This window comes from Sinocyclocheilus grahami, unplaced genomic scaffold (assembly GCF_001515645.1).
Source record: "Sinocyclocheilus grahami isolate Dianchi unplaced genomic scaffold, SAMN03320097.WGS_v1.1 scaffold19.1, whole genome shotgun sequence".
Lineage (NCBI taxonomy): Eukaryota > Metazoa > Chordata > Actinopteri > Cypriniformes > Cyprinidae > Sinocyclocheilus > Sinocyclocheilus grahami.
The window spans coordinates 744,107-753,790 of NW_015505198.1; positions in this window are offsets into that span (position 1 = coordinate 744,107).

Genomic DNA, 9,684 nt, shown 5'->3' on the forward strand with positions numbered 1-9,684 from the left:
CAGAAATGTTTTATTGCGAATTCATGTGAAGAAAAGAACTGTAAATAAGGTTAGAAAAGTTTATACACCAGGGTTTATTCCTTTATTTTTACGCTTCAGTGTTCTGGTCTGAGCTCATGAGCCAGAGAATCCAGCATGTTCTCGAATGTTCTCCGTATTCTATCTGCGTCATCACCAAACTGCTTTTTGCAATGTTATGAAAAAGCTCAAATTGTAAAGAAGCTTGGAAAAGTTTATACAATGTTGTGCAGTTAAAATTACTTTAAAACTGATACCGGAGAAAAGAGTAAATGTTTACATTTTTTTAACGATAAATGATATCTTCACATTACATTTTTCAATCTAAAGACCAATCTTTTTTTGATTAATTGTCTACTGTATTTTTACCAATAAAAAATACTGGTGTAATATGAAAGATTTGTAATAGTTTTGAAGAAAAATACTGAGTCAGAAATAAATATTCCACACTTTTTAAGAATTTATATTCTTTTGTTGAAAATGTACACTTCCGCATGGCAAATTACTACATACATCATTCACTCTATAACAGTTTGTCATTCTTTATCTCACAAAACCTACTTAATAAATCTCACATAATGGTAATTATTTGATAAGAAGTCAACTGTAATTTAAAGATTAAATGGATGCAGTGATGTTAAAACATCAGCAAAAGAACCAGTATTAGCTCATTTGATCATTCAAGACTTTAGTTTACGGAGTCAGCTAACCTTAGTTAGTATGCAGTCACTGGATGTCCATCAAACACCAGACTTTCCTTTCAAAAGTTATTTGTTAAACGCGTATGTAGGTTGCTCTCTTTGAGAATAGTCCAAATGAAGTCCAGTGGAATCTCTTCAAGGCTACTACAGCATACAGTTGATTTTCTACTTAGCAAGCCTAGAGCAGTGTAAGCCGGTGCACCCTCTGTGTGTTTGTTTGACCGCCTTGTTTTTCTGCGTCAAAGGAATGGGGCATGACTAAAAAACACATTCTGAGTGTTACTACACTGTCTAAGTTCCTCAAAGGAACTAGGAACTAGCACTAGGCAAAGGAACACTCACCGCTCCTTTATACTTCCCCCTATCTCTCACACACCTCCTCACACACGTGACATCTCCTGCTCTCACTGGTGGGGAAGGGGTGGCATGACGTGCTCAGGCTAACGTTGAGCTAGTGTCAGTGCAGTGAAGGGAAAACTCTGCCTGCTGCTCTCTCTCGTGGTTGAAGTGTTTTATGCAGTCAAGGCAATGCTCTTGGTTTCGGGACTTCATTGCGCATGTTACCTACATCCATTTAAATCGGAATATGTTAAAAGCTAAAAAACTGGGCAAACAAATGTTTGCATGGAGTTGCTACTTACATCAGTGTTATTGTAGTGTCCCTGATATAGGCTAGTATTATAGTTTTATTTTTATTTAATTTTTTTGTTAAAGTTGTATAAATAGTTAATTATTTTTATTTTAGATTTAGTTTTTGTTTACTACATCTGTGACAGCTTGGGTTCCGATAGCCACCTGGAGAGCATTCTTTATGGAACGGACTTCACGCTCCCATATTCCGCCAAATTGTGGAGCACTGGGTGGATTAAACTTGAAGCTAATTTGATAGTCTGAAAGCTGGGCTTTGAGTTCTGGCTCCATAATTGAGAAAGCTTCCCGTAATTCTCTGTCAGCTCCCTGGAAGTTGGTGCCACAATCCGAATGGATCTCATGTGGTTTACCTCTTCTGGCTATGAACCGGCGGAGCGCAAGAAGGAAGGCATCTACGTCCATTGAATTGAGGAGCTCAATGTGTACTGCCTTAGTTGTGAGACATTTGAAGATTAGCCCCCAGCGTTTCTCATTTCGCCTCCCTATTTTGACCAGGTATGGACCGAAGCAGTCAACACCAGTTGAGTGGAAAGGTGGACAGAGAAGTCGGAGGCATTCTGGTGGCAAATCTGCCATTTGCGGAACCTTTGGCTGAGCTCTCCATCGCTGACAGGACAGACAGTGAAGTTGATGGTACTTTATGGCCTGACGCCCTCTGAGAATCCAGTACCGTCTCCGAATTTCAGCGTAGACTCTTTCTGCACCTGGGTGTAACAGACGCTCATCAAATTCTTTGATAAGGAGCTTTGTTACTGCATGTCTTGGGTCCAGCACAGTGGGGTGGATTTGTTCTGGGTCTGAGTTTCCTCACATCATGTTTTTCAGTGGATCCCATTCTGGAGCAAGACTGACTAATCGGTTGTGTGCAGGAACTAATTTCTGTGCCTTGAGGGCAGCAACTTCTTCGGGAAAGCTCTGGAGTTGGCATGCTCTTAGCAGGGCAGCTTCTGCCTCTTTACTAGTCATAGGCTCACTGGATGCAGAATCCGATGTGGCCGCCCCTTGGCAGGCCTGTCGAGTTCCCTCCACTAATTCACACCATGAACTGAACTGGGTAGAATCAGGGATGTTGGAGGCAGTGTCAACTGCTATTAGGCAGTAGCATGAAAGCCCTTTCAATTCGGATGCTCCCTCTGACTGTGTGAGTTCAGGTTTCTTAGGCCAGTGCACTTGGCGCTGTTTCAAGAATGGAGGTCCTTGACTCCATCGACTAGGCTCAGCCAGACTTTGGCGCAATTTACCTCATGTTATGTCATCAGCGGGGTTGTCCTGTGTATTCACGTACCTCCAAGATCTGTGGTCGGTTACTTTCTGTATCTCGGAGACTCAGGTTCCCACAAACACCTTATATCGACAGGAGTCTGACTGAATCCACTCTAGCACAGTCAAGGAGTCTGTCCATAGGATTGTCTGACTGATGGAGAGAGTCATCTCATTCCTCACCAGTTTGGCTAGCTGTGCTCCAGCTAAGGCGGCACAAAGCTCCAGATGAGGCATAGACTGCTGCTTCTTTGGAGCAACACTCAATCTGGCCATTATGAAGGAAACGTGAATGTCACTGTCGGATTGAACTGCGAAATATGCCACTGCCCCATACACTTTTTCAGAGGTGTCGCAGAACACATGGAGGGAAATGTTCTGTTCTGTTGTAGTTGTGAAGGCTGTTAAGTAACAGCGAGGAATGGATACTGCCCTGAAATGTTCAAGCTCGCTCTCTTAACTTATCCAGGCCGCCTTAAGGGTTGGCGGTAGATCTGGGTCATCCCAGTCTCTCCTTTTCGCCCACAACTGTTGAATGATTACCTTAGCCCTGGTGGTAAATGGTAGTACGAACCCCAATGGATCATACTGAGATGCCAGCACCTGGTAGGCTGCTCTCATAGTCAGTGCTGCATGCTCAATGGGCCTGTAATGATAGCCAAGGGTATCAGTTGCACAGTTCCACCGAAGCCCCAATGTGGGCTCCATCGGGTCAACGTGGGTTTGAACTAGCCACTGCTCTGTGGCAGAGGAGCGGGCTTCAGTAGGAAGATGAGAGACCACAGCTGGGTGATTACTAGCCCACTGTCTGAGGTCAAATCCTCCTTCTGCTAACATGCTGCGTAGTTGATCCACTGTTTGTTTGGCTGCAGAAACAGTAGGAAAGCTTGCGAGGCAATTGTCCACATAGAAGCTCTGGTGTACTATTTCTTATAACCCTGGATATTTGGCTTCAGAATTACGAGTATAATGTTGCAGAGCGAAGATGGCACAGCATGGACTGCTTGTTGTACCAAATGGTAGAACCTGCCATTCATACACATCTGGAGGGTTCTCACTCTGCAGGTCTCTCCAAATGAAATGGAGAAAGGGTCTGTCCTTTGGTAGGAGACGAACCTGATGGAACATGCCCTTGATATCTGCACTTACAGCCACATGATGCTGTCTGAATCGTAGCAGGACGCCAAACAGTGATGGTCCAAGTGCAGGACCAGGCAGGAGTTGGTTGTTAAGCGATAGACCCTGGTGTTTGTACGAACAGTTGAAAACCAGTCGTGGCTTATTGTTATGGCTCACCAGATGGTGGGGCAGGTACCATGATTCTTCTGCCTGGGCTGCTTCCCTTTGGTTGAGTTTGGCTACATAACCTGCTTCGATGAGCTTGGCAATCTCTCCTGAGTAGATTGAGGCCTTCTCAGGGTCTTTCTGGAGTCTCCTTTCAGTACTCCTCAGGTTTGCAAGAACAGATTGCATAGACCCCTTGAGCTTAAGTGCATCTGGCTTCCACAGAAGAGTGGTGGCGTAACGTTGTACACCCTGTACTGACTTGCTGCGTTTGAGACTCAAGCAGCTGCATAGCCTTGTTATCTTATCTGGACTGGACCACCAACTTCTCATTGAGAAAGGGCAACATGCCCAGTTGCCATAACCTTTCCACATTTCTGTAGAGAAGATCATCTGGGTGGGCAGTGGAGATAAAGAAACACTGCTGCACTGGTGCCTGGTCTGTGGTACACATTACTGCTCCTTGGAGAGTCCACCCGAGAGCTGTATGGACTGCTACTGGACCTCCTTTGGTGCCTTGGCGAATAGGCTCTTTGGCAGTGATGAGATGAACTTGGTCTGAACCAATGAGTACCAGCGGACGCACCATGTGAAATGGCTGTAGTGGAACTCCCCTTAGATGTGCATACCGTCTCCGAAGAGCATGAACAGGGTATGTCTGTTCCACCAAATCAAGACCAGAAGCTGTAAATGCTCCCAACACCTGATAGCGTTTCTCTGGGTTATTTCTTGGGGAGATTGTTGTGTTTTGTCCTGCCGTGTTTTTCATAGGCTCTAAGTACAGTTTAGTGTTTTCAGTTTGTCTTCTGCTCGCTCTCTGCCTCTTGTTTCACTCGATTTCTGTTCCTGCCCTGGCATTACCAGAACCGTGCTTCGCGGCCTCTCCTCTCCTGCCCCTCTCTGCCCTGACGTTGCGTCAGTACCGACGCTTGGACCCTGTGCGCTGTTCTCTCTCTACTCTGACATTGCGTCAGAACAGACGCTGGGACTCTGTGCGCTGATCTCCCTATGCCTTAGCCTCTCTGCCTATTGGAGTGACTGGAGGCTCGTTTGGACTGTTCCCCTCTTCCTGTCTCTAATCTCTGCCCTGAATTACGGCTTCTGGTCTTCAGTCCCAGCCGAGTTTTGTGTTTTGAGACTTAAATAAATTTGAGTTGAACCTGCAAATTGAATCCGTGTTTTTCCCTGACACAAATTGTTTGCATGAATCATTAAAAAAATTAAACCGAATGTTTCCATATTATATTTAGTAATACATACTGGTGCATGTACATAATTAAATATTATTCTTCCATCAAAAAATATTGAGATTTAAGAAAAAATATATATTACCCTTCCAAGCAGAAATGAATAATCCAAGAGAAAACATACAGAAGACAATAAGATGATAAATATCAATAAATAATTTAAGCATTATAAACCAGTTTTATATATTTTGAATGACCAATAAAATACTTTATGTATTTTTTTTCATTAGAAAATAAATTGCCTGATTATGGCTGAAAAAAGTTAAACTGACCTTTGAAATCTTCTCACACAGAAATTTTCCTTGAGACACAGAATATTACTATTATAATTTCTTATAAAGTTCTTAGTACGTTCTTTCCATGTGGCTTGGAGTTGGAGTTGTGCAACACTTAAACTTGGAGTTGTGCAACACTAACTCAAACTCTGCAGTTTTATACTTTTCTGCAGTCCAGCCTCCAAAGTCCCAGAAGACAAGCCACCATTCACCAAAGAAGATTATTTAATTTTTTCTGTCCATCTGATGAAAGCCAGCTGTTCTGGAATGAACTTCCTGTCAGTCCATTTTATTGAATCAACACCTGCAGACATTTCATACTCCACACTTCATATATATATATATATACTCTGAACTAAAGAAACATATTACTGTAATTTTGTCAAAGCTGGCATGCCTTATTGCAATTTTATGCTGCATTAAAAAAATTGCTTCCTTTATATTCATTTATTTGTTAAACTATCATAATTCACAGACCAACAGATTCTTTTTTTAATGATTCAAATTCAAAAAGGTGAAAAAAAAACATCTTTGTACAAAGAGGCAAAATAAAGAGAAAGCACATTTTTGTACATTTAAAAAGGGAGATTTGCTAAACTTCCCAAAAATAATATCACCTTCACATTTAACTTCACTAAACACATTTGTGCATGATGTCAATCCACACACACACACACAGAGACATGAATCCATAAATTCATACCGCATTATCAGCCAGTGAATCTGCCATCAATGGATTGTTCACATTTGCTGGAGAACCAGTAGGTGGCGCAATTGCTCAGTACTGTTTTAATGTATTAAGCATTCATTTGCAGGCGCTACTGTGCAGGGCCGTGCAGAGACCTTTGGAGGGGCAGGTGCTCAAAGTATAAAAGGGGCACATTGAGCACGGCTTTTAATAGGGCTGTGCTCCTTGCTGAGACATGTATCGAAACGGATGCTTCTGTATTGATAGAAGCAAATGCCGTGACGCAGTTTTGAAAAAGAAACACAGAACAGAAGTTAAATAAATAGTTAATTGCATTTAAATTGAATTAAATTAGGCCTATTATTATTATTGAGTTTACAGGGTATGGTGGTTTTGCTGTTGTAAACACTAGCCTACTGTTGTTGTAGAAAAAACATTTCTGTCTTATTTAAAATATAATTATATTATAATCCTCTTCTGAATTTATTCATTTTTTAAATTATAATGATGATAAAAACAGGATTGATAAGTAGCCTATAAATCGGAGGATGAGAAAATCAGTATAAGCCTGTTTTATCAGGGTTGTGATCATTATTTTTAAGGCAATCTACGTTTTTAAAATAAACACTGTAATAAAAAAAAAGTTCAAAGTAATAGTTTTTAGTCAGATAACAAAGACAAGACCCCTCGAAGACCTTTAAACTTTTCCCAATCAAACAGCAAGAACAAACGAGAACAGGCACCTTTGTTTATATATTATTGTGTAGAACCTTAGCTGCATATTTAATATTTAATTTTAAAGAAATGTAATTTCGTCCCCCACACTTTATTCGGGCAGGTGTGTTCACGTAGAGGTTTCTAGATTTAAATTCAAAGAGACCGTATCGATAAGTCTATGCATGACCTGACGTTTTATTGGTATCCAAAATGAGGAGAAGTGAATATCTGGAGGCTCAACACTCTCATGCAGTGCATGTTTATTTCATACTCGAAGCCGGAGGGCGCTCTCGTGCAGAAAGTCCAAAACAGACTCATAGAAGTAATGACTTATGATGTACAGGAAACCCTGATATGGACAAAAGCATCCGGCTGTAGCTGAGCTGAATAAAAAACAGAAAAAAACGTGAAGACAATAAACACATTGCGAAAATAAACGGTTTAGGTGTGTTTTTCAAGTTATCTCCAGGTAATAAATAAACTTTATGAATAATGCAGTACTGATTGACATATCATTTAGTAGCCTATAGAAACTATAAATTTCCTGCCTTATTCTGTGATAAAAATGGGGAAAAGGTGCGTAGTAGCCTTTATAAACCGATCATAAAATTGTCATTAGGAAAATATTGAACAAAAATTTTATAGCCCCTTGCTGCAGCTAACATTACTTCCACAGGCTACAAACAGCAATATAAACAACAGCAGTGCATGCTCTCTTCACGCAGTTCTAGTATAATAATAATTTATAATCATTTAATAATATAAGTATACAAGCACACCGCTCCGCTGAGAATGCCACTTCGTCTTCTTGTTTTATGGCCAATAACTCCTTAGGAGCATTATCGCCTTTCGCCTTTCACTATCACTTTCATAGGTGATGAGTCTGAAATTTTCAGTAAAAAAAAAAAACCTATTGGTGGATGTTTCCTATTCTCTCCAAACTATGGCGCACTCAGATCACATGCTCATGCTAGCGCTGTGTGTTCAACTCCTCTAACACTCACAATTAGCTCTTCATGCCCCAGATTAGGTAGAATACTCCAATCCACACACATATTATAATCTAGATCCTAAACCTGAGTCATAGATATATTTAATTAGTGCTCTGTATACCTGTCTATCCATTAAACCTTTTCCTAAAATATCTTCAAAGTGACTAAATAATATGTCACGATATACACTATATTTACTACACCTAAAAAGTACATGATATACATTTTCAGATACACCACATACATCGCATAACCCATTTTCATGTAAACCCATAAATGCCAGTGTTGATTTCAAACCTGTATGTCCCAGTCTTAATCTACACAGCCACACCTCTTCTTTCCTATTTCTTCCCTGACAATTGATCCTCCCTACTGTCTGCGTAATATTATAACACCATCTCCCTGTGCTGCTATTATCCCATCTAATTTGCCATTTATTCATTAACTTTTTCTTTAAAAGCGACTTTGCCTCCTTTTTTCCCATAGGCACTTTAACATCCACCTCCATCTTGTCTAGTGCTTTCTTTGCTAGTTTATCAGCAACTTCATTACCAGATACCCCAACATGTGCTGGCACCCAACAAAAATATACCATTATTCCAGCCTCTTTCAATCTGTATAAAGATAGATACACTTCTATTAATAAATCTTCTCTGTCTGATCTCGCATGTGCTATACTAATTAAAGCTGAAGATGAATCTGAACATATTACCACTTTATTTGGTCTGACTTGTTCAACCCACTGTAGTCCTATTATTATAGCTGTTAGCTCTGCAGTGTATACTGATAAATCATCTGGCAATTTCAAACTAATTCGTACTTTAAATTCTGGTATATATACACCTATTCCAACCTTTTGATTAACAGGTTCCTTAGATCCATCCGTAAATATTTGTAATGTTGAATAAAATGCATTATTTAGAATAGCATTAACCTCCTTTCCAATGTATTCACCTTTGGGCTTGTCTAGTAAGCTCAAGTCTATAAGTGGTTCAGGGACTCTCCATAGTGGGGCATCAGTGAGTGGTACATTAGGACAGAAGATCTTATTAGAACTCCACTTACCGGCAGCCACGGACGTTATATAGGCATCCTAGTGCCCTACATTAAAGGTGTCTAAACGTGAGGGATAGTCCCTGATGAGATCGTCAAGTGAAAGGTCATCATCATGTGGATAATTTTATTTACGACTAAATTATTATGAATTCATTTTACTAATAGTTAGATTGGGTACGCCTTCACAAAATGATGTTTAATTACAAAAAAATAATAATAATAAAAACTGCCTTGACAAAAGGGCACTTTGGGCATCAAGGGGAAAAGGGGCAGGTGCTCAAGCACCCATCGCACCCCCCTGCTACTGTGTAACCTTTTTACTCTTTTAAACTTTTAATCTTTTTTTGAAGAAATAACTATTTGTGTGTGCATTTCAGCATTCATAAAATGTTAGGTTGATCTTTAAACAACAAGATGAATAATAAAACATATTATAGTAAGTAAGCCTACTGTAGTCGTATAACAAAGACTTCTATTCAAAGCACCCTACAGCATAATAAAAGGATATGTTAAAAATGAACATATTTAGTATGAATCCTTAGACGCAGTGTAAAGGAACAGCTGTGTTCGCTGAGGCTATTACATCTACTATGGTTACTAGGGCTCCATTTGCATTGCAAATGAACACTGCAGGGACATAATTATAGTGCACTCTCTAGTAAATCCATCAAATGTGTTTCTTAAAATTCTATACACATTATATAAGTTTTACATTTAGTCATTTAGCAGACGCTTTTGTCCAAAGCGACTTACAAATATATATGATATTTTACGAAAATAATATTTATTCTTCAG